This window comes from Falco naumanni, chromosome 9, assembly GCF_017639655.2.
Source record: "Falco naumanni isolate bFalNau1 chromosome 9, bFalNau1.pat, whole genome shotgun sequence".
In the NCBI taxonomy this organism is placed as follows: Eukaryota; Metazoa; Chordata; class Aves; order Falconiformes; family Falconidae; genus Falco; species Falco naumanni.
Window position 1 is genome coordinate 36,126,991 of NC_054062.1, and position 26,090 is coordinate 36,153,080.

Here is a 26,090-nt window from a genome sequence, read left to right on the forward strand (position 1 = left end):
GAAAGCATATCCAGTACAAATTGAACTCCCAGCCACCGGCAGGTTTGGGAGGAAAAATTAAAGGGAACTGCCTTCTTTTTTTTCCCTGTCTTTAATAAAAGTGTCATGGCTTTATAATGTTACAGTCCGCATAGCTTTGCTGTCAGTCTTGCTCCCTATGATACTGCACCTGCAGCCATGGAAATTAGCAAGATCTTGTTTCGATTAAATAACAGATTTGTTTTTTTAAAAAAAGAGGAACAATGTAATCATGCCTAACAAAGCCTTCCAAAAGAGTAAACGTTATAGGGAAACAGTGACTTAGGAAGTATACATCAAACACTTCCTATTTGATGGAGTAAGTAAATGAAGTCTGCAAAATCACAAGCTTAGTAGCTTGTCTTCAGCTCTTCTCCAAGACACTGAGATCTGAGCCAGACTGCTTGCCCACTGAGTTCAGCAACCTCCCCAAAGCTGCCCTAAGCAAAATGTTTGTCAAGATTTTGCTGGCTGACCCACCTTCTCAGAATCACTTACCTGTATAAAGTTCTCTGTGTAGTCAGTATTTACATCACTGAGAAAGGACAAGGCATCAAGCACAACAGAATCCTTGGTATGTGAACTGCTAAACATGGTATAGATGTCACTTGATCACCTCTCTTCCCACACAGAGAGGGTGGGCCTGAAAGCAGAGGGTAAAAGAAGTGGTGTTTACAACTACAATCCAAAGACCAGAGGGGTCATATGCACTGCAGAGTATCTCTCTGCAATCTTAAACACAGGAATCCTTGGACCCTCAGCTCTGAAGTTCTCACTTGCCTTCCATATGACAGAGAAGAAACAAACCTTTAATTCTGGACTCTGTTCTTGTTCAATAACCAAGGACCATTTTTTTTTTTTTCTTTGTCATTTGCCCATGCTGTTCCTACCTACTGCAGTAAGGCTTTTTTTCCTCTAGATATTTTCTCTTTTGGAAGCTTCTCTCACCTGTACCTGTATCATACAACTACTCCACCTGCTGCCCACACTGTCTCTCAAAGCATCTGTTTCTAACTGGCTGCCTGGTCACAGCTGGAGGAGATAATTAGTTCCCACATTAAGCTTCTTCAGCTGCTGCTGAGTGGAAAGCATGCACCTGCAAGAATTATGGGTTGATCCTGTGCAAAGTGCATGGAAGGTCTGTGACCTACCTACCCAAATTCTGCTAAGATATTCTGCAATTTCTTATCAATGCAAAATCAGACTGGATTTTGGCCTAACCCCTGTGGCAGGATGGAATTAGAATGCATTTACTTTTTTCAGTCCTTGTACACATCACACTCTATATAAACTACTGCTCTAGGTGTACCTGGGTGTCCAGAACCTTGCCTGTAACAATAGGTGCATACCTGTTTCTCTGAAACAGCCTTCTCATAATGATAAACAAATCCCCAATTGTATAAAGCATCTCTTCTCTGGTTCTCATTTAGTAAATATGTGCACATATCCCAAGGCTTTCCTGAACAAAAATTAAAACAGCTAAATACCTGTGGCAGACAATTGGGCTTTATAGTATTTCAGCAAATTCACACCATTTAACCACAGCATTACCGAGAGAACTTATCTTAAGAAAAGAACTCTAGGAATGCTTAAAAGTCTCTTTACAGTTTAAGGCAGACTTTTAGGACTGCTCAGAAGTTGCATTCTATTTCCTTAAAATCTGTAATATGAACTTGCATTCTTCTAGTGTCTAACATAGCAAAGTTTCATTGAGGCTACTTAGTTGTAAGAATGCAAATCATGTATTGCAATTTTTTTTGCAGATATCTTCCTATTCACAATTATGATAAACATCTTCTTAAATTTATTCTAATATATGCATGTACTTTATTACAGATGGTTCCTTTTGAAAAAGTCATTGCGACAACATAGCCAGTTTCAGGTTTTCTAAAAGTATCAGAATTCTGTAGTATTCAACCAGCTGAGACTGATCACTGAGAATAAGCTAATGATGATTACAAGAACATTTGAAGAACCCTAATCCATATATACTACACACCTGCTTTCGGTCAGCATGTGTTTCTGCCAGCCTCCCCTACAGCTGTTGTGGCAGCTGGGATTTTTTGCATGTTTAAGAAGTGGGGGATGAGTTAGCATCATTTTTAAGACTATTAAGGACTCTCACATCTCAAGACTTTGTAAGACACTCAAGTTTTCAAGAGCATTCTGGAACGAGAGAGTTAAACAGGCACAAGGTATTCCATTTCTTTGCCATTTCCAGTAAGGCCGATTTAGAAATGATCACAGGACCTAGCACTAGCAGAACATATCCATGCTACCAGAACTGCCTGAGCAGTCTAAGGGCTCCCTGAAGAAGATATGCATGGCAATACCACACAACACTGACATTTTTAATCTAAGTGTGACATTCATGGGACAGATGGATGAAGTATAAGACATCTTGAGTCACGGCTGCCTCTGATTTATGTGATCAGGTAATGCATTATACTGTAAGCACAAAAGAGGACTTCCCTTCTGTTTTGTTGAACAGGTTGTAGAGCACAATTCCAAACAGTCTTGAGGCCAGAGTACACAAACCCAGTCTGCCTAATGTCAAGCGAGAGATACACACATCACGTAAAGCCGCATATGTGTTCCTACTCAGTTTTGTTGGAAATGACAGTGGACAACATGAATCTTATTTGCAAGTATTAAAGCTGTACAGATTTGTAAAATTGCAAGAGATCATCAATAAACAGACCCTCTAAAAAGCAAGAAAGAAAAAGCAATAGGCAATAGATTTCTGTTTTAAGACAAAAAATATCATTCTGCAAAAATGCCCTTCAAAATAAAAAAAGGGAAAAAATGGTAGTGCCTATGAACTTCTAGCACATGAAAAATTTCTGCTGAAAATTCAATGCTTCTAAAATATGTTGTAATCAAAAATGAGATGAGATTATGATTCTTCTAATATTGCACTAAAAAAATACAGGCAGTATAGCAGAGAATACAACCAGACTAATCAGTATTACTTCTTAAGTATTCCAAGCGCAGTTCCATTAAGTAAACCTTGAACAGGATTGCTAAAGCAGTAAAACACTGTTCGTACTGGAGCTATTGACGCAATAAGCCATTTTATCTCCCAGTCTTGAAGTGTTTTTTCTGTTTGAGAATATATTCTTATTGCCATAAAACCACATTTCAGGACATATAAGCCAAACTATAGCAATCACTACTTATCGCTAGTTATCCCATTGTCTATTCCTCAAGAGAATAGACAAAGGTTTAGAAACCCTTGAGTTTTGAAAACCATTGAAAAAGTCTTTTCCTTACCTATACCCTTACCTTCTGATACCGGGCAACAGTGGAAGAGCATTACCTAAACGTGACTGGTGAGTGAACAGCAATGAAAGAATTTTTATATCCTGGGTCATTAAAAGCACATGGTGCGAAAACTGACAACCAGATCAAGTCTACTAGACATACAAATGGAATCTTATTATGCGACCCTTATATTCTCCAATTAAAAAACGCCTCAAACCCCCCAAAAAACATTACCGCGTGATGGTTAAAAAATGAGTAAGTTTCCACAAAAGAGACTTTCTCCTCATATTTACAATTCAAAATACCCTAAATGATTGTATAACCTAACAGCTCATAAAAGTGATCCAGTCCTATTTGTTTTATAACAATTGCTTACATCCCCTGAAACAGGGAAGCCTTTACAGAAGTTTTTCAGTATTATATTCAGCTGATAAGACAGCCAGCTTTTAAGGTGGGGGAAAACAAGAGAGATACCTGAAGCGCTTAACAGTACACAAAAATAGAAAGGTATCATTCAAATTAAAGCACAAAAGTCCAATTTCTCCTCAGGAGTACCGTGTAACGCAATCTATGTAAAGCACAATTTTTCTTAATTTAGAATTACAATATAAAGCATCTTCTAAGTTAAAATTATAAGGATTTTGACAAAAGGTTCTATTATTTAGCGGACTACGTAACTCTAGCGCTACTACGTAATACTGAAGGATGAGAAACAATTTTATGCAAGACAATTTTAAGCGTAACAATCACTGAAAATGTTATTAAAATTTTAAATGGCTGTCATGAATAGCATCCTTGTAGAAATACAAAGTTAAATATTTTTCTATATATTGATTCAGTCCATTTCCATTTATTTCCATTACCTCCACATATTTTACAAATATCTCTCCCCCACATGAAGCAGAGGTACTAAGGAGCAGGACCGCTCCCTTTAACAACTGCACTACTTCAGACATCACCTTGTCCTTCTGAAACACCTTCTAAACGCTGTTTGTGCATTGAGCTACACCAAGCGATGTTAGCCCCGATTTGAAAATGGTAACTGTGATAAAACATATAAACAGTAAGGTATGTTACCCTGTCTGGAATATCAGTGGTGTTCTCTCTCAGGTGTTTTCTGAAAGGTTAGAACAAGAAGGAAAATGGAAGGATCGCTACCCTTAAAGGAGACTCACTTCTTCCTTCAGCCACTGTCTCCCGAGAGGAGGGGGGCTCTCGTTCGATTTAGGAAAACCCAAAGATAACAGAGAAAACGTCTCTCCTCCTCACTTTTCACCTCACCGGGAGGCGCTGCCATTTCCTCACGGCTCCGGCGCACCTCAGAGCGTCGCCGTGCGCTGTGGGGAGGGCGCGCGCCACAGCCGTTAACGGCCGCTCCAGAGAGCCGCGAGGGCGCGCGCGCGCCGGGGCTGCGCTCGGCTCCCGCCAGGTGCGGCAGGGTCCCGCCGCGCGCCCTGCGGGCGGTGCGTTCGGCAGCGGCACGGCGGGCGGGGGGCGGAACGCGGCCGCTGCCAGCGCTGGTCCCCTCCTTTGCAGGGGCTGAGGCTGGACGGTGGTAACAAGCCAGCAGAGAAACACCTTTGTTCAGGGTTTTTAATACGTGCACCGGGATGATACAACCACCTTCAGCTGTTGGCTGATGTTTCACACGGCATCTAACATGTTCTTTCCTACATGTAGACTGCAAAAACGTAACTAAAATGTAGCCTAAAATTAATATGCAGTTAAGCCATTCTTTTAAGGCCACTGTATGGGTTAAATACCTTAACTGGCCTTCCAGGTTCATAATACCTGGAGCTTGCAAGACCTAGAATACTACTGAAAGAGAATTCACATACAGATCTACCTGCAGTTCTTTATGTTCTTTAAGAGTTGGTATAAAACCAGCCACCTATTCGAACACCACCTGTAACAGCTAACCTTTCTCAAATTTTAACCTGTCTTGTTTGAAAGCTTTGCCTAAAAATCCCAAAGAGTTTGTGATTTAAATAGCTTGTGATCTCTTTAGCGTATCTCACACTTTCTGTAGTTCCCAAACCCCCAGGCTCCTACCAGAGCTATAGGGTATTATATGTAGCTATACATAACGTACAGGATGCATGGTCAGTCTAGCTGTACAGCTCGTGACAAGGGCTCTGATGCACTTTAGGAGAAACAAGCAGAAAAATTCCAGCATCTATTTTATTGTCTAGAGAATCTAGTTACAATGAGGTGGTAAACTAAGATAATGTTTGATGAAATACTGGATGATATAATCATAAACAAAATGTGGAATTTTTTAGTTGCTGATAATTTTTGAGAACAAGTATCTGTAGAACAAGAAAAAGACTGGAAAAGATGACTAAAATCTAATTCTTCCAGCTGAAAAAAAAAAAAAAAAAAAAAAAAAAATCCCTGAATGCACAGGATAGTGATGTCAAAGAATGGAAGAACTAAAGTACCCTGCCAACCTAGATATGCAGAGAGATTCTGGCCTCACTGAAACTTAATGGTGGAGCACCTGCTGACTTGCACCAGGACAGTTTTCCCTGTGAAGAACTGGCAGCTCTCTCATCCTGTTTGCCATTAGGAATGCTAATTTATAGTGAGGAACACCACTCACGCATTTTTACATGGTGGGGCATTAGTTGGGTGAGTACCTCTGGAAATGTACCTGTAAGTGTCTGTGGTGATGATGTATGGATGCCCCATGTGCTTATTTCACCTTACCTGGTAGCTAGGTAGCCACTGATAGCATCGTCCCTGTGCCTGAATCCCTCTCCCTGCAGCTCATTCATCTCATTCACACTCTGCTCAACATGGAGCACAGCTAATTACAGCACAACTGGAATCATAACGAAGATTGTAATGCTATTTATAGACTCTTTATGACATTATCACATCCAATTTCCTTCCAATATTTCATGGCCATCAAGCACATAGTAACACTAAAAGAGAACAGGCCAGATCCCTACAATTATTTAGAAAGGATTTAAGGGCTACTAAGGTTCTTCTGATCAAAAGGAGAAATCTTTAACTGCCTCTTCTGTCTCCCCTCAAATTCAAATGAGCAGCCTCATGATTTTAGGATGCCTAAGTTCAAACGTTGTTGTTTTACTTTAAAGGCTTTACACATGCATTAAAAGGTCCCCGGACAGTTCTGTTCCCACACCCATGCTGAGAAGTTTTGACATCTTGAGAGCTGAGCCGTCCACCACTGATTTTATGGATGACTAACAGAAGTTAGAGGGTTTATACGTTAGCAGTCCCTGTAGTGAGAAACTGACACCACCACCCACCTACACCCTTCTTTTCTTTCTCTAATGAGCTGAGAGGAATCCTGCACCTTCTCAGGATTATATCTTTTAACAACCTTTTACCCCAGCCAAACACAACTGAAATAACCAGATACTTTCTTTGGCTCCAGCAAAGTGTGTGGAGACAACTACTTATTTCAGACCAATTTCCATCTTAATGGTTCGGGCTTCCCCCAGCAGGTGGCTTGATCCACTGTCCCACAGAGAACACAGAAAGGAAATGCAAATCTGTTTTCAGCCTTGCTAAATGATTTACTACTTACAAAGCGATACAAAAGGGAGTTCAATAATCACCAGTTCTTCATCATTTGCACTGCTCTACTCTGTAAAAAGTGTGGAGAAGGGCATTTTGTTTGCATTTCACCTTTATGTTAGAAGATTCACAGCCACATCCCTTTTTGTGGGCTGAACTACTGCACTTAACAGGGAGGGCTAACCCCCCCGCCCTGAGCCTCCACTGCTTCCCTTTTGGCTAGGGCCAAGCAGCCCATGTCGAGTGCACTTGCTCTGTGCAGTTTTCTGTGCAGTTCCCGAGTCGTTCTAGATTGTACCCCTCTTCACAGGGAATCAAAATGCGTGGTACAGAACCTGCATTTTATATTAGAAGGAACAGGAACCCAAAATTTAGACACCACAGTACCCTGGTTTCGTTTTAGGATGCAGTTCCATTTTCCTTTTCCTTCCATTTCTGATGAAGTATTGTCTTGTGGAATGTACTGTCTATACAACTAAAAGGGAGAATGTTTCATGTCTTTTCCTTGTCAATTGAGACTGTTACGTAATGGTAACTTTATCACTCTCTGTATTAGCTAATTAAGCCTAATCTCCTATCCGCCATATCTTTCTATGCAAAACTCTTGCGCTAAAGTACGCAAATATAATTTTCAGAGGCTTTGTCATTTCAGGAAAAAAACCCTACGTACTCTGTACTCCACACATCACAAAATTTCCTTTCTAACAACAGGTACAAAAAACACGGAAAAAATCCCTAAGAGCAGAAAGTAATGCAAGCACAAATTAAGGTTACTTTGGAAGACTCAGACTAAATGATTTTGTGTATGTTCAACTCCTGGCCTCTGAACAATCATTTACTGTGCTGTTTAGAACAAACTCAAGTACATTAACAGAATAATACAATTTTATACCTGTAAGAAAGATCAATCCAAAAGACAAGTAAATCTTATTTCAATTACAATTTCTTGTTCTATTACAGGGCCATTGTGAGGTAATTAAAAAAAAATCCACCTGTCTTAAAATTTTGTATCAAAATAAACCGATAGATATTATTAAAAATTCATAAAATAACCAACTGCTCAGGATCACTTTGGAATGCTGTTAAAAATGCCAAGTACTGGTCTTTTTCTCTCATTTGAGAAACAACCTCTGCTGTTCACAAAAGTTAGGTGTTTGGGGGGTTTACAGGGAGATGGAAAAGGATATAATTTCCAGGTATCCTCTACAGAACAAAAAATATTTTTGTAATACTAAGTAAACAACCAAGTCATATGTTAATAATGTGCTTAAGTGCCAAAACCTGTTTGCCAGTGTGCAATCTCCTCAGTAGAACTGAGCAATGACAGCTTCCTGAATTCTTGGGATACTTTCTAAAGGATTTGAGAATGAATATTGTATTGTGTTCAGTGATTCATCATCTCTCATTACATGAAAAGAATCACAAGACTGCATTACAATTTATAATATGCAAAGTTTTTGTGATTTAAATTTTCAACACACTGAAAAGAAAACCTTGAAAGCCAGCGGTTCTGCAAAATCCCCAAATACAGGGAGTCTGTTCCACTGCTGTGCAAAGTAGCCTGCTCATCCTCCAGTACCAGCCCCAGGAACATCACCCCAGCGCAGAGAACAGAAATGAGAGAGGCAGGCTTTTTAGCCTAGCTCTGGCTGCAGTGTTCGTATGCTGTTCTGGTTAACAATGTGAGAAAGCAGATCCAGAACCTGCAACATGCTGAAACTTTTACACAAGTATAACTTGCACAAATAAAATTTAGAAAATCCTTCATATCCATGGATTACTTTATTAGTAATTTCTTAATCATCCTTTACTACTGCTTTATAGTTCGGAATCTCTCCTAGAGATCTAAGCCTGATTTTTACACCCTTGAAATGTAATGACACCAATGTCAAGAAAGAGCTCCAGACAGGGTTAGATCCTCAGCTGGAATAAACTAACATGTCTTCAAACTGTAACAAAATTATATATTTACATCTGTTGAGATGCTACGGTAGAACTCTTCGCTCACCCTTTTCCAGTATTTTACTTTTTTAAAATACTAAATGTTCCTTTTTTGAAAACGTATACAGACTAACTCTGCATGGTGCCTACCTTGCCACCAAGCTAGCAGTTAATGCCTTTTCCTCTGCAGCCAAAACCCATATCTCATTAATATTTTCACAACTGACCCTTGCTTTTCATCCAGGCTAGCTGACAGCAGAAATACCAACTTAACTGAACAATTGGGTGAGCTGGCAGTAGAGGGTGTGAGATTCAGGTCTTGCAAGAAACAATGAGGTGACAGGGCTCTGGAATACAGGGGGAAGATGGGATGGTATGAAAGTTGTGGCAAGAACTCTGTAAGAACCTTCATCCCTTTTTTTTTTTTTTTTTTTCTTTTCTGCTTTGGACTTTACTTAAAGGAATTTACATGTTCACTGTGACCATGAAGTAAGTGTGCTGACCACCAGGCTGAAAAACCTATTGCTGTGCCCCAGTCCCAATGCAAGTAACTCTCCCTCTCTCTCTCCCCTCAAGAGTCTCTCTCCCCTGAAAAGCCTACTATATTTCAGTTAACTTCCCATTATTTACACCTCCTCAAATAACTTTCTGCAATGTCTCCTGTCAGCTTAATGCTGATGTTTTTAAAATATCTGTAGGCATTGCATTGTCCCCCCATATAACAGACCTGCTACCCAAAATATCTCCATTTAGATGGGTCATTTCTCCAAAATATGAATGTGTTTGTCAAGCCCCATCACTTTTGGCTACATGCTGAAGTGCTGATGCTCAGGAACAGTTCCCTCTGAAACCTAACAGGAGCTTTTCTGGTGTAAGAAATTCTTAACCAGGTCATTTGTGAATTAAAATGGCCAGCAGTACACTTTTTTAATTCCCACTTATTATAATTGCTTGTTCCTGCTAGCCCAGCTGACATCAATATGGTAACAACTAATTTAATTTGTATAGAAGTTAAAACTGCCTTTCATTCATATGTAATAAAAATAAAGGCAGTGTAAAAAAGAGTCCTCCGGACAGATCACATTTCTTTCCATAAAAATGTTCCGCATCTGAATCCTGACCACCAGCTACATGATCATGTAATGAAAGCCCCATATCACAGACTCATTAGCCTTGCTTAATAGTCACATCCTTACTGCTGCCTTTGCAACAGACCCAAGTTTTGCCTAATGCACAAAGAAAATGGTTTCTTAATACAAATCTACAGGTTAAAACTGCCACAAAACCACACTCTTCAAGTAGGTGACACTGCCTCCAGAGGTCCTTCAGGGACATTATGCAACAAGGAGGTACAAAGCAGGAAAGGAAAGTTCCTTTTCAGATAAAGGTCCCTGAAGTTCTCACGAGGGTAATGGCCCTGACAAACATTTTTGTGAACAAACAACACTTTCACTAATGTCATAAAGGCCTTTGCCAAACTTAAGAAGAAAAAGCCATGGATGTGTCTGTATTATCTAAGGATTTATCTTCAAAGAGCTGAACTGCTGATGATAATCTCAGCAGAACATCAAACAGCAACTCCTGAGGTTGCTGCAGTCAGTGGAAATGTAATTAGCAGCCTCCAAACACCACATACTTCAGTTATATAGAAATTTCTTTACTACATTACTTGGTATGGAAAATGTTCCAGTTCTGAGAGGGAATAAGTTTACTACCATTTAATTTCCAGTTGGTAGCAGCTTGCTTTCAAGCTACCAACCAGAAGCCCTATTGAGGCATGAGCATCAATAAATGGTAATATTTCTATTTCAAATAATATGCATTAGATGTTCCACTTGTCTTAGGTCAACACCTAGCACTTTGTCTTTAAAACTGAAACAACATTCTTGGAGCTATTTAAAGCACACATTTTGGGGACAAATGCACAAACAGTACCTCGGAAGACAGTAAGGTAAGAGAATGGATTGGTGATGTGAGACTAATAAGTCAAATTCACGTTTATTTCACAGCCTTTCATTTCTGCCCCAAAGGAAAAGAATGTATGAAAAGAGCTATGAAAATGTGGTTTTAATAAACTTAAACCTCTCAGAACTGTTGGGATGGAGCTTTACATTTCAAAGCATTCTGAGGCATTGTCAGAGAGAAGGTGATGAGGAGGTTTGACTGAGGGCAGCTTGTGAATCAAAACTGCACTGTGACCCTGTCCAGCAAAGAAAATTACAGTTTAACTTGCTTTTTAGAATATTTAAATGTACACCAACTGTATGACAATGGAACATGTTCCTTTTCCACTCTACTACTGAGCTGTCCTAAACCTCTGGGAATTATCTGCTAAAAGATATTAGGCATTTGCATCTGAAGATGGTATTTGAACAGGACATGGATGTCTATGTCCCTTAAGGCACTTTCACAATTCTCAGTTGTAAAAAGTAATGTCTTTAATCATTTCTATCTTTCCCCAGTTTCAAACCTCTGTGGCCAAGGACTGCGATTTCAGCAGGTGATAGAAGTTTATAGGATAGATACCACAAAGATGGTATCTAACCAAAATGAAAGTCCACCAGTTATCCTAACTCCTCCTTAACAAATTAATTACCCTTTAAAATGGAGAATAGTTAGAAAGAAAACCCATTCAGTAATATTATTTTTAATTTCCCTGTAGTCAGACAGTATAAACAGTTATAAACCACTGTCAGGAACGGAGTTCAATGGAATTTGGCAGAGTTATGTGAGTAAAGAGTGGATTTTGATTTTGAAAAGAAAAAGCCCATGTTTCATTAACATTTTTTCCATACATCTTGATTCTTGTTCATTACTGAGCCTTTCCCTGCCCCAAATTAATCTCTAAACTTGTAGTATTATTGAGGAATCAGCTCAGTAAAAATTTCCTTGGAACTGCACAGAAATTCCCCGTCACCTGTTGTGTAAATCTTTGCCTGTATATCTGTATGTGAAACTAAAAAAATTACATATAATTTCATTTACTTCTTAAGTGCCTTTGTAGTTTTCAGTCACAAAAAACCAGGGGTTATTTATTCTATCCCCTTGCCAGCTGACATTCTGACACATCTGTGTCTAATGTGTTCTTAAATATTTCCAATACTAGAGATTGTACTGCTTTTCCAGGCAACCTATTATCATGCTTTCTGCTACAAACAGTTTCTAATAAATAACTTGAAATGTTTTGAGGATTTTTTCCTGAAATTAAAGCTCATTGCTTCTTATCCAGTTAATTATACACAAATAAAATAGATTAAATTATTTGAAATTACGTTACAGGTTATTTATCCCAGATAAACAACCCACTTCTCTGATGCATTACTCTCTTTGCAATGACATCCTGCCCTGTGACTGTCAATGTCAAACACCTTTTTATTACATCGCAGAATTTAACATGATAATGTACAGCTTCAGATTTGAAAATTCTGCCTAAACATTGAGGAAAAAACCCACCTTTTTGCACTGTATAAGGACACATGTATTTAAGTAAAATAGCATTAGACCGAAGCCAAAAATGTTATTAGTGAATTAAACCATATGTAAGAATTGAAAGTGTAGCTAAAGAAGATAGACATTCTTTCAAAATAACTGTGCTATAATATAATGATGTCCCTTCAAGTAAATGAAATACTAGTAATTATACCTATAAAGCTTCATCTTCTGTAAATGCTTATAGCTCAGGGGTTTTTCTGCTAGGAAGACTTCTTTTGTTATTATTTTAAACACAATTTTTTTTTTTCTTTTAACCTGCATTTATGACATACCCACAGTGACTGACACACTAGCTACATTTAGATGTGGCCAGATGGGAGCCAGGATTATGAGTCAACACTAGTGAGTTTGCTTCCTAACACTGTGCATGGCAGCGTGTCCCAGCTTTGCCATAGTGCTGTGGCTCTTTCCCACTGTCTGCCGGTGATACACCATATGTACCTCCCAGCATGTGACAGACCATAACCGCGTCACACACTGGAAATGAAGACATACCTGAGGACTGCAGTAGTGTAGTACATTTAATCAGGGCAAGGGTTATTGAAAGAACTGAACATCACAAGAAATTCTGTAACATCACAGAAAAAAGTTTTAAATCAATGCTATTGTATAATTAGTATTAATTTTAGCATAAAAATACTAAACACATTAAATTACATATATTATCAAATGTGACGAATATGCAAAAAGAGTATTTCATCAAACTGAATCCCAGCCCTTATGAAAGCGCTGTAAGCAAGGCAAGTAACAGCATCCTCTAATGCCAAAATTCTTCAATTTTCATATTATTTAGAGTCCTTTTATATCTATTCAACATTTCTCAAAAATGTAAGGATTTTGCATAAAGCCTTCCTAAGTCATAAATCTCTCCCAGACTGACTTTTTAAAAACTCAAGTAAAATTACTCAGGCATTTATAACATAGCTGAGGAGAATAATGGTTTGTTCCACCCCTACACCCCAAAGATTGAAAAAATGCTGACTTTATATGAAATGCCTTATTATTCTTACCTTGTTGAACAAAGACTTGAAAGAAGCTTGTCCTTGCTGTCACAGCCATCCAGCCATCTTTTTTCCATCTCCTTGAATAGGACAGCATCAATATATCTCTGCGAGTACAGAACAAAGTGTAAATACACAGACTGGACAAAAAGCTCAGAAGACTATCTGAAGGCTACAGTTTAAAAGACAGAAGAGTAGAAGTGACATTAAAAATCCTTAGCAGGGCTGGCTTGCATACTCCTCATGAGGAAAAAGGCACTAGTATGAGGAGTGTGCCAAAAAGGACTCATTGTGAGGCAGGATGGAAAGATGGTGCAGAAGGAATCTAAAGCTTGAAGGACACAGGCAGAGCACTCTAGTACAAATTCCCTTCACAGCTTGTCATTTAACCCAACTTTCACCCTCTGTGGCAGCAATTACCTGTGAAACCTAAGATGAAAGTGTCCTCAGTCCTCTTGGAAATGGTACAGAGTAATCCCCAACAGCAACATCTCAGCAATGCAGACAGCACAGGTCTGTAAGGGAGAGTCAAAGGTTCCCACTGTGTGCAGTGCTGGGACCCTGAAGCTCTGAAAGTTTGATTCTGGTGGTGTTATTTTTTCATTTTGAAAAGTTATAAGAAACCCATTAAATATGTTAAAAACAGTTATTAAACTTGCAACATAAAACTCTAAACCAGTAGGAACTGCTAAGACCAAGGTTGCCTTTAAAATTTGTATCTTACCTATCACAATCACTTAGTCAAGATTACACACTTATTGTGCATTGCATATCATTACATATTGCATATACATTACATCTCTGCAATACGTTCTGCCATAAAACATGGCTAACAGCACTGATCTCCCTGAGCAATGAATGAGGCACATGCCCTGTGGACAAATAATGTAGATTATGAGGTTGAGTGCAGTATTAGACTGCAAATGGAGAAGGGGCTAAATTAGGTGTTACTGTAATTATGGAAGTTTCTAGCCTTTGAGTATTTGATTTGCAGTCTAAATAACAATGGTTTTCTCTATTTGTTTGTAAAGTAGTAAGCAAACACTAAGCAAGTGTTTTCTTCAGCCATGTTTACCAGTCTTACTAATCAGTTATGAATAATTGCAGAAATGTTTCTGTTAGTATCACTTGAAAAAAAATGGGTAAGTCATAGCAAAGCTGTTTCAACCTCTTGCTAAGATGCACATTATACAGCACACTTTGGCCTCAGTTTTTGTTGTGCAGACTATCTGCTAAATATTTGTTAACAGATACTTTGTAGCATTCTGAATCTGTTTACAAACAATTGACTTGCAGGGAAAAGGACAACCTTTGGAGATTCACTTGCAAAGACTATTTTGGGATGATCTAGCCAGTACAGGCATAGCTGTAACAGTCACTTAAGAAGTCCCATGAGTGGACACACTTAACAGAAGCAGCTTATGAAGCAAAGAAAGGTAACTGGGAAGAAAGAGGGCAAGTTAGCAAAGCCCAATGTGTTCCAGGAGCCTTTTTCATGGCTATCAGTTCTAATATTAGTGATCAAACAGCTGCAGCAGAAAGCTGATTTCACCAATGTTTACTTCAATGGGATATTGTTTTAGCTATATTTCACACCAAAATGTTTTACATTCATTTCTGTGAAGATTCTAATAAACTGATTTAAAGGACTCTGTTCTGTATTCATGTCACAAGCTTATCTCTTTTGATTCTGCAAATACTAATTTATGAAACATGTACATATAGCAGTATTACTGAAATCACGTTTAGAACTGCTAGACAGTATGAATAACTGTTTTGAATTATTTGCTTGGGCTTTACAGATCAGCTTTTATTCACTCCAATCAATTGTCCAGTCAATGTGATCCATGTCCACTGTGCAGAAAGGGCAAAGTATGAAGTGGTTTGATGGCAATACTTTTTATTGCTGCTATATTTGAACTTTGTGGGAGGCTCAGCAGGAAGCGTTGCAGAAGTATTCTGCAGTCAAAACACATTCCTCTAAATACTAGTAATCCTTTAAACCATACATGCCCAATTTTCCAAAGCCAAGAAATCACTTAATCCCCTCCTCTATACTAGTTTAGCACATGCTGTCTGACACCGTCCTGTTGTTTGCAAAAATGAATATGAATGAATATGAGGACTAGCTATATCCATTACAACTTTTGGGTTGTAAAGATTTATACACAAGCAGCACCAGTGAGAAATTCTATTATTCCACAAAGTTGAAAGTAAAATAAATCATAGGCTTCAACATTAGGAAACAAACATAATATAACTCTAGAAGTGGTTGTGTTATAGGAATAAAATCTTGGAATTATATTATAATCCACAAAAGATTTGTTCTACCCTGATTCACAGGAAACTGCTATACAATGTAATGATGCTCCATTATAAAAGATTCACATCAAGCCAGCAAGTGTCTGCTCAGTCTTGGTTTTAGCATCACCAAAAATAAAGGCTTTGAAATCAGATCTTTGAGGATTTTAGTTCAACAAAACTAGTAAGATTTTTAGTATTAGTCCTTGTCTGTACAGTCAATAGCTTTTTATTTTATTTTATTTTAAGAAATGAAACCCTAAATCTAAACCGTTCCAATAAATACTTGTCCAACATTTGCACATACACAAATGGCCATTAATTTGGAGAGTAAGTGGTGACTATTCTTAAAGAATTGCAATATCACAGTGGTCTGCCAAAACAGTCATTCGTTACCTGATGTCCATAAACCAGGGACTACTGAGAAACTGACACCCAGGTACTTACAGTGTACAGGAATATTTGAAACACAAAGGAAAGAAAATAGAACTAAATACAACTTAAGCCTTGCAAGTGTAAGAAAAATTCCAAAGAATGTCGACGTTCCCACTAAGAAAATCAGAAACTACATCATCAAGAAAATACTGAAAATCATCTCTGTGAAAAAGGAGAAAAAATGGAAACGTATTATATTATTATATGGGGAAGGAAAGCAGCAGTAAAAAAACCATGACAAGGTAATGTGACAAACATCTGATGGTGAAAGTAGATCCTCCCCACCCCCCCCACCCCCGCCTTGTAACTTTTGTAATAATACGTTACATTACATGCTTACTACGTTACTGATTACATGATGTTCGCATCTGCAGAAGCAGTAAAATTTCATTACAGGACTGCTGCAAACTATCCTGTGCCATTTGCCTTTGTCAACTCCATCACTGGTTTTCAGTGGATTAATGGGTTTCTATTCTTATATGCTTAGTAAATGCAGTAAAGACGTGTTTAGAAAAGATTTGAGTAGTACTTTAGAGCAATAGGCATTGTTATTTAAGACCAGTGATTTACATCCATTTTATATTTGAATATTTGAATTATCTTATAGTCACTCTTCTCTTATAAGTTATTATTAATATTGTTATCTTTTATTGCCATTATTTCTCTGAGCTATATGAGCTCTGGCTGTCTCAGGGCCTTGTTATATAAGGCAGCAGAAGCATATAGTAGAAAAGCAGTCTTTACTACACATATTGTAGCAAATCAGCTGCTATGGAATATCCCATATAATACAACATACAGAGTTCAGCTGCTTTGAAAAAAAAACAACAAACACCACACAAAAAAAACCCCACCATACAACAAAACCTCCCAAAACCCAAAAACACCCCAAACCCAAAAATAACTGGAGTTCAAAAATTAGGAAAAGTAACAAAGTTAACAGCGGATAAAAGCATTTCAAAGAAAAAGAATTGACATGTAGGGAGCTTCGTTAGCTGTGCTACGAATTACAGACACAAGTTTCTCTGCTTAAGAGTGGATGACATGAAAAGCAATAAATAATTTATATCTGACAGCAAAGGTATTTCTAATCTTATTAGCAACAGAAATATTATTTTGGTGATCATAACTTATTTACAAGTACAGCAGTGTGGAAGTAGCAAAGATGTACACATACAAAAATAGGCTTTTTACAGAACAGGTGGGAAAAAATATAATTAGAAAGCCTGTTTTGTTTTTTCATCTCAGCTGGAAATAAAATAGTTTAACTATAGTGCATATACAAAAAAAATAAGCAAAAGTAAAACCACAGTTCAACGGAATGTATGTTAAAAAACCAAAAAGGAATGTCATCTATTCATCTTTCCTTTCACAGATCAGAAAAAAACCCACCTTCTTACTGACTTTCCTTAATTTTAAGGGTTTTTTTTCTGACAATGTTCTGTAACTTATATTCAAAAAACTGCCAATGTTGCAATATCCACTGTTCACTTCAATGAAGTAAATGGGATTGAAGAGCCACCATGGAACAAGATTTTTGCCTGGCCATTTATGAAAGAAGGCTTTATTCACATATAGCCAGTTTAATACCATGACCCACATCTCTTGTCCTTTGATCAGCCATGGAAGATCACTAGAAAAACCAAAACCAGGTTGCAAACACTGAGCAATCACTAGAAAATAAAACTTCCTAACTTCATTGCAGGTCAGTCAATCCTATAGACCAGCAAAGTGACTGCAGATTGCTCAGTGCTCCAGAGCTCTCTTGAAATAGTTATTGACACTCACTTTTTGTTATTAAAATATCAGCATCCAACTTCAAGCATCTTAAATAGATTTCACACTCAGTTAAGAGCTTGGTGATTTAGATAATGTGCTGAAGACCATTAAAGGTTCCTAGTTTTTCTCTTCAGTGCCTCAATTTTACAGATACAGAGTAGCTTGAGAATATTTAAGCACTTAGCAGTATCTTAGGGCTTTCAAGAAAGAAATACTAATTAAAATACAGCTAACAAAACTATCTTAGGTTTGGCATTTAAGCAGGTCCTTTTCTCATAGTGTCATAAATCTAGCCTAAAAGCATGTTGAACACACAAAGCTTTCACTGCTTTTAGAATTTAATCAGAGAATGGACTTCTTATGGAGAGATTGCTAAATGCATCTGACATCTTAATTCCCAATTTTTTTCCCTGCATTACCTTTAGACTGGTTTTGTGTTTGTAAAGTCCTAGCTTCTCTTCAAAGAATAAGGATAAATTTCCCGTAAAATTTCAAGACAACTGTCCAGAAAATGTTAATTAACAATTTTTTTCCATTTTGAAATTTTCAGCCCAACAGTCTTGTTTACCTTCTTCATATCAGAAGAGTTATGATTCAGATTTGTGCTTTAACTGGGGAAAATGGGAGGAAATGTCACCATAGCATGTAAATACAGAGGCACCCAAATCAAGCATGCACACGAATTTCTGTGTAAACCTAGTTTCAGTTCACTACACACCATGAAAGGTTACTGCATGGGAAGTAATGTAACAACAGGGTTTTTTTTCTCAAATATGGAGTGCCACTTTCCATGTATACCAGGATGTGTACAAAAGATGGATGGACTATCAAAAACTTTGCTGCTATTTTTTTTCTTTCCTTTTTCAAAATGCCATTAAAAATAAAGTTTCCCCTCTTTTTCTATGTATAGTTACAGGACATCATTTAAATAGTCTATTACCATACAGAAGTTGAAGACTGTTGGAAAAATATAAAGCACTACTTCTATTCTGGATCTGTACTGCATACGCATACATGATATTCACACACAGATTAGAATGAAACATCCCCTATTTACCATTTAACTGAAACCTCAGTAAAAAATAGCACATTACACCCAGTTTACAATGAAGTACCTCTTTCACTGAAATGGCAATGTAGCACCATCCATTCAGAGGAGTGCTTTGTTGTCATGGAATACACGCAGTTAGGGTAGAAGAACAATTTTTTCTATCATAGTATGTGTAGAAACATTTGAGCCATGAAACCAAAACAAAAATTTATAACTGAGTAATAATGCACCTGGAATTTCTTTCATAGAGCTACACTCACTAAAAGCAATAAAGAAAGAAGTAGAACCTAGAACTAGATGCATGTGTATAGGAGAAAACTTTTCCAATGTATGAATTTTTTGAAATATACATAGTTTCAATAGGATTTAATTTAGACATGAGAAATAATAGCATTATTTGTGTGTTTAAATGCACTTTGCTGCTCAGTTAATGATAGGAACCAGCACAATAGTCCTCCTGCCCCTCCGCCAGAGAAAACATCTTCTTAGATCCAAATGTCTTTCCATAAAGCAAATATTCAATTTTGCAAATTATTGCACATTAGCTATTTAATTTTATTAATACTTTAATGTTATTAATACTAATTAAAAAAAACCCCAAACTTTTGCTTCATAGCTTAGAATAATATCTTATTCTGACGCAGTTTCATTTAAACAGAAAAATTTCAAAACTGAGATAGAAATCAAAATTTCCTACTTAAGCACTATCTAGCTAATCTTGGAAGAAGAAATTAGTTGCTTTACCTGTCTCTATAAAAACATGTAAAGAAATATAGTCCACCCCAAAAAGCAGGTAGCTAACAAGTATAAGAGAAACACACTTTGTTATAAATAATTCTACTTTAAAATGAAAATTCTTTGCTGTTTCCACTTATCATTTTTCTCTTGTAATTTCAGCTAATACACCTCCTCATTACCACGTCTTTCACTTGTGGTACCAAAGTATAATAATTTCTCCTAATAATTCTTGACTGTAATTATATTTTATCACAAGATAATGTTAACATAAGGAATTCAACCTCCTTTAATAACTGTTTTCAATAATTACAACTGTAGGCTTTAAGAATACTAAAACACACACTTTATTCTCACTGAAATGAACAGGATTTAAACCTCCTAAACAAGGACTGATTTAAAACATGCATAAAAAACATTCCTAACCGGAGCACACTGCAATTCAAACTGTATGCTGAGTCTACCCAGCAGCAGGTTAAATAGCATGGGAACATAGCTCAGTATCAGCGACAGTATTCAAATATTCATACAGATCTCCTAATTCAGGAATGTACCTGTGCTCACTGCATACTTCAGCCCAATACAGGCTGCATTACCCCTTCCCTTTCTCTGAAGCTGACTCCTGCAGGGAGGCATGCACCCAGTGTTTTGCATAGAGGTTCACTTAAGGTGTTTCATATTGATGCCTTAAAAGCACAATCTCTTCGCTGTTAAAAGACACTGCTATTTCTCCTAATAATACAGATTTTTAGTACTTCATATGGATTCTTGCAATTCCTATAAGCAGCACCTATTACTGATTTAATCCATGATGTGACATCATGCCTTGTATAAAATGAAAGTAGCAACCAATAATTCAACTTATACTAAAAACAGGCCAGGGACCTGACATTTGTATTAAATCATACCGAGTTGAGGGAAATGGTGAAATACTTAGCAACCATAAGTAGTTGTTTCTTATTCTTTTTGTAGAAAAAGAGTAAAAAGATGAGATAAAAAGATAGACTCCTGAAGGACTTGACGTTTTACCCAATAGCTCCATTTTTTCAGTATCATGTCATGTATTAAAAACCAACCACAGAGCACAAGCTTACCTAGCTCTCCCACCAAAAAGTACAGTTCTTCAAAAAAGAAATAGTTTCTGAACCTTCCACTCAAGCAACAAGAGGGAAAAAAAAGCTAGACCATCTGTTCCTGCAACATGCTTTTTTCTCTTCTAACAGACTAGAGTCAAGACTGAAGCTTTTTCAGAAAATCTGTATTTAGAACTTGCCATCACTCCAAGTGTGTTCACCATGAAATGTGAACTGTTATGGTCATAAACATATCACTCCTCCCTTTACAGAAAAACATTTTTACTTGAAGTAACAAAGAAAATATAAATGATCTCATAGCACTGGTGACCATTCTTTGAATATTCCTGTGGTCTTTCAGTCCTGCAGTAAGAGTAGGGTGAAAGCACACTGAAGACTTTGTGTAAATTGCAACACAGCTGTTTTCTCTGTTGCCTCAATTCCTTTGCAGGGCACATAAATGAATGCACATTAAAATGCTGAAACAGTTGATTGTTTTTGTGAACTACCAAAATTCAAGATAAATTCCTGTAAGATGGAGGACATACAGAGAACCTCGATTCTTCTGCTTCTAAACTGAGCATGACTAGATGTTTTTGGGGGTTCTTACCTACCCTAAAAAAAACAGGTCCATTAATGTATTGCTGTTCATTAAAGGTACAGAGGTGTTAAATGGAGAAAAAACCACCTTTGGATCATATGGAAAAGGATATGCATACTGGCATACGTAGGGAACGGCTAGGAGCTGCCTTCTAATATCCCATCTCTGTCCTCTGCCCACCTACACAGACCTCAGCTACACAGCTTAGAAACGGAACAGCCCAGGTTGGAAGGGACCTCAAAAGTTCATCTGGTCCAACCTTTCATGGGAAAGACAGCCTAGGTGAGATTATCTAGCACCTAGACAGCTTCTTTGTTTTCAATCCAGCACTCAGCACATGCAGTAGTCTGGCCCTCAAAGGGGCACCCTGCTACACATGGATGCTTCACACACAAGTTTAAACTTAAACTCCGTACAAGCTGTCTCTGCCCAGAATTAAAGGCTCCTGTCCCCATAACACACCTTAACGTCTATTAGAACTACAGGGTCTGCTCTGATTTAGTCAGCATTTTTAAAGCTTTTTAGTCAAATTGACATGTTCCCTGACCTTTTTATTAGACTACAAATCAAGCTCTCCTTGCTGCCTGATGACAGCTGCTGCTTCTGTTTCCACTGAATTCCTTTGGTACAGTGTTTTGGCTCTACTTCAAGACCACACTCCCCGGTTCTCATTAGTTTTTAGACTGTGGACATCTCCAGCTCACACTGCCAGACCATCACCCTTACGCCTCATTTTTTCATCTGCCTGAGACAGCTGCTCTCCCAGTCTTCTTTTTAGTGGTACAATTTTCTACCCTGGGGCTTTTATTTGTTCACCTCTTGCTCGGCTTCTTGTAGTAGGAGAGCTGTAAAGCATCTTCTTTGTCCACCTCAGCAGCTCACCACATGTCTTTGAATCCTCCAGACAACTTCCAGTTTGTGCACGCAGGATGAGAAGTTCTGAAATGATGATATGGGTCCCAGTCTATGTATGTTTCCCCTCATCCCTTTCTTCTTTATATAATTTATTTTATTTTATTTTTTAACAAGAACTGAGTGTTCCAGTATGCTCTGTGTTTCCAGTTCAGTTCTGGAAAATGCATAAATTCATTTACCCATGAACATAATGGAAATTGCATGGGAGATGTCTGAGTATTACAACCATACATATACAGTATACAAGGGTTGAGTGTCTGCCTACCGATCAAGGTTAAAAGGCCTCACAAGCAAGAGACGGTCTGGCTCTTTTTGTAGATTACCTGAAGACTTATGGTTACAACAACCCACTCCATCGTTGGTGGCATTCCTTCCTTGAAGGGTCTTCCCTTATTAGACCATCCTTATTAGATCATTCCAGCTTTGAGCCAGAGACAGGGATGAGGAGGAACAGAATCAAGTCCCCACAGTCCAGTAGGTTATTGACCTGCTGCTCCACTTAGACATGCACAAGTCTACAGGGCTGTATGGGATCTCCCTGAGGGTACTCAGGGAGCCGGCAGAGGAGCTCACCAAACTACCCTCCATCATTTATCAACGGTCCTGGCAAACTGGAGAGGTCCTAGAAGAGTGGAGGTTAGCCAATGTAACACCCATCTACAAGAATGGCTGGAAGGAGGATCCAAGAAACTACAGGTCTGTCAGCCTGACCTGGGTGCCAGAGAGGTCATATGGAGCAGATCACCCCGAGCATGATCACATGGCATATGCAGGACAGGCAGGGGATCAGGCCCAGCCAGCGTGGGTTTGTGAAAAGCAGATCCTTGCTTCACCAACCTGATCTCCTTCTAGGACAAGATGACCCACCTAGTGGATGAGAGAGGCTGTAGATGTCTACCTGGACCTTAGTAAAGCCTTTGACACCACCTCCCACAGCATTCCCCCAGAGAAACTGGCTGCTCATGGCTTGGATGGGTGCACTCTGTGCTGGGTTAAAAGCTGGCTGGATGGCCAAGCCCAACAAGAGGTAATAAATGGAGTTCAATCCAGCTGCCAACTGGTCACAACTGGTGTTCCCCAGGGCTCAGTATTGGGGCCAGTCCTGTTTAACGTCTTTATCAACGACCTGGACAAGGGGATTGAGCGCACCCTCAGTGAGTTTGCAGATGACACCAAGCTGGGGTGGGAGTGTTGATCTGCTGGAGGGCAGGAAGGCGCTGGAAGGCAGGCAGGCTCTGCAGAGGGATCTGGACAGGCTGGACCCATGGGCCAAGGCCGACTGTATGAGGTTCAACCAGGCTCAGTGCCGGGTCCTGCCCGTGGGTCACAGCAGCCCCACACAGCCCCACAGGCTGGGGCAGAGCGGCTGGGAAGCTGCCTGGCGGGGAAGGCCCTGGGGGTGCTGGCTGACGGCCGGCTGGGCATGAGCCAGAAGTGTGCCTAGGTGGCCAAGAAGGCCGATAGCATCCCGGATTGTATCCAAAAAATTGTGGCCATCAGGACAAGGGAAATGATTGTCCCCCTGCACTCAGCACTGGTGAGGCTCTACCTCGAATCCTGTGTTCCATTTTGTGCCCCTTACTTCAAGAAAGACACTGAGGTGCCAGAGCGTGTCCAGAGCAGGGCAACAAAGTTGGTGAAGGGTCTGGAACACGTGTCTGATGAGGAGCAGCTGAGGGAACTGAGGGTGTTTAGTCTGGAGAGGAGGAGAATCAGGGGGGACCTTATTGCTCTCTACAGCTGCCTGAAAGGAGGTTGTAGGCTGGGGAGGGGGTCGGTCTCCCAGATATCTAGTGGCAGGACAAGAGGAAGCAGCCTCTAGTTACACCAGGAGAGGTTTAGATTTGATGTTCAGAAAAATTTCTTCACTGAGAGGCTGGCCAAGCATTGGAACAGGCTGCCAGGGAGGTGCTGGAATTACCATCCCTGAAAGTGTTAAAAAATGCACAGATGTGGTACTTGGGGACATGGTTTAGTGGTGGATTTGACAGTCTTGGGTTAACGGTTGTAGTTGATGACCTCAAATGGTTTTTCCAATCTAAATGATTCTATGATTCTATAATTGAATAGGTTTCTCTAGTCGCCTCTTCAGGAACTTCAGTTTTATTAAGATGATAATAGATCCTCATATTTAGGGTCCCTGAGAACTCACACTCCCTATTAATTCTTCAGGCTTGTCCTGAAACATTTAGGGAACCTTTTTGCAGATGATTACTGCATTTTTGGTAGTCTTCTGTTATATCCACAAATTGGTATCAATGAAAGTATTTTTATCTGGATATTATATTATCTGGGAGAATGGGCTGATAGTCAGTAGGACATATCAGTTCATGGATGTGAATTCCCTGTAAATTATAATTTTTTTAACCTGTTGAGAAGATGGTCCTGTATATTTGCAGTTTGTCCAATACAGAAATTGTAAGATATGTATTCACAAAGATAAAATTAATGTATTTGGATATTAAGCTGACTTCATGTAGGAACATCTTTACCTACTCTTATGTTAAGTAAAAAGAACATGTACTTTATTGAATATGTGAAGTTTTGTTTTAAAACATTTTATTGACTATCCAGTTAATGGATAACCCTTGCTTAGTATGTGAAAGCTACACAAAATAAACTACATGAAATTACTGAAGTGCTTTACTTCGATATCTTATCACCTCATGGCTGCAAAATCCATTTTAAAAAGGTACTGATTACACTCAGAAACATTACCTCCTGCACAGCAGGAAACATCACTGTATCCCAGTGACATCTTTCCCCACCAATCTGCTAATTACAAGAAAAACAGCAAGATTAAAATATTTCTCTAGTATCCGCAAAAATTCTCAATTATAATCAACATGTGAATGAGACAGTAAAAGCCACCTGATAACCTTTTGTACATCTCAGACCACTGACAGACTTTCACACTATTAACCACTTAAACATTTTTGAAACCGCTTCTGAAAACTTCCAGCACTTTTTCAATCAATTATCACTAAGCAGCGATTGCTATAGCTCTATGTAGCTAATCATCTTCTATTTTCAGCTTTTTAAGATTAAACTTCTAAAACCATGATTTGTTAGACTGATTATGATAGTGACCTTATTAATATTGCTAAAATGAACAACTGTCCAGATTAATTCTATCACAAAAAAACAAATAATCAAGCAAAACTTGACACTCTTCCAAGCAGATAGATACACTCATTAACTCTAATCCGTTACTTGATCAACAATACAACCATTCCCATCTTATTATTGGTCAGTAAGGCAGCACATCATGCCTGGAAGCTAACTGTTGGCCAAATGCAATAGTTACCACAAGAAATGTAAACGAGCACAAACACCTAGTAATTGTATGAGCGAGATATCACAACTTTTCCATCTGGATGAAAGGCAGATTCTCCTGACTTTTTTTCAAATTAAATGATGTCTTGGCTCGTGGAAGTCAGTAAAGGTTTGCTCTTATTGAGCCCACCCAGCAAGCCTGGTTCTAGCAAAAGGATGTGAAAGCAGCAGGCTTCATCTCTGACTTCACTTTGCTTTGTTCTTCTCACAGTGTCTTCTACCACATCATGAACTGTGGGTCATATAGGTTACACTGCAAGACATATTGACTCTGGATTTATTCTGAATTGATTAAAGTCCTGGATTAATCACCCTCAAACACAGGGCATGAATGAGTTGAGAAAAAGCACACAATCCATGCCAGAATGTGCATGTGCACACAAGGACAAAACAGAAAAAGAGGCAAGTTAATGCAGGAGAAATGAACTGAGGAATAACTTCATAACAATAAAGTATGAGGAGGTGAAGAGAAAGAGAAGAGAAGATGACGCAGCAAGCAGGGATAAAAGGAATTACCTCTGAAGTCATCCAGAGACAGCCAGAAGACTAAATATGGAAATATGGCAAGACACAGGAACCTAAGAAAAATGGGAATGAGG

General features: G+C 38.6%; 1 long non-coding RNA gene across 1 annotated transcript; it reads right to left on the bottom strand.

Annotated features, from left to right (window-relative positions):
* Nucleotides 1–538: 538 nt before the first annotated feature.
* LOC121093655 lies at nt 539–13,772 on the bottom strand. The gene is made up of 3 exons (XR_005829621.1): nt 13,686–13,772; nt 13,275–13,372; nt 539–661 (listed from the first exon to the last, which is right to left on the bottom strand). It is a non-coding gene; the product is annotated as an uncharacterized LOC121093655 (long non-coding RNA).
* Between the last annotated feature and the right edge of the window lie 12,318 nt (nt 13,773–26,090).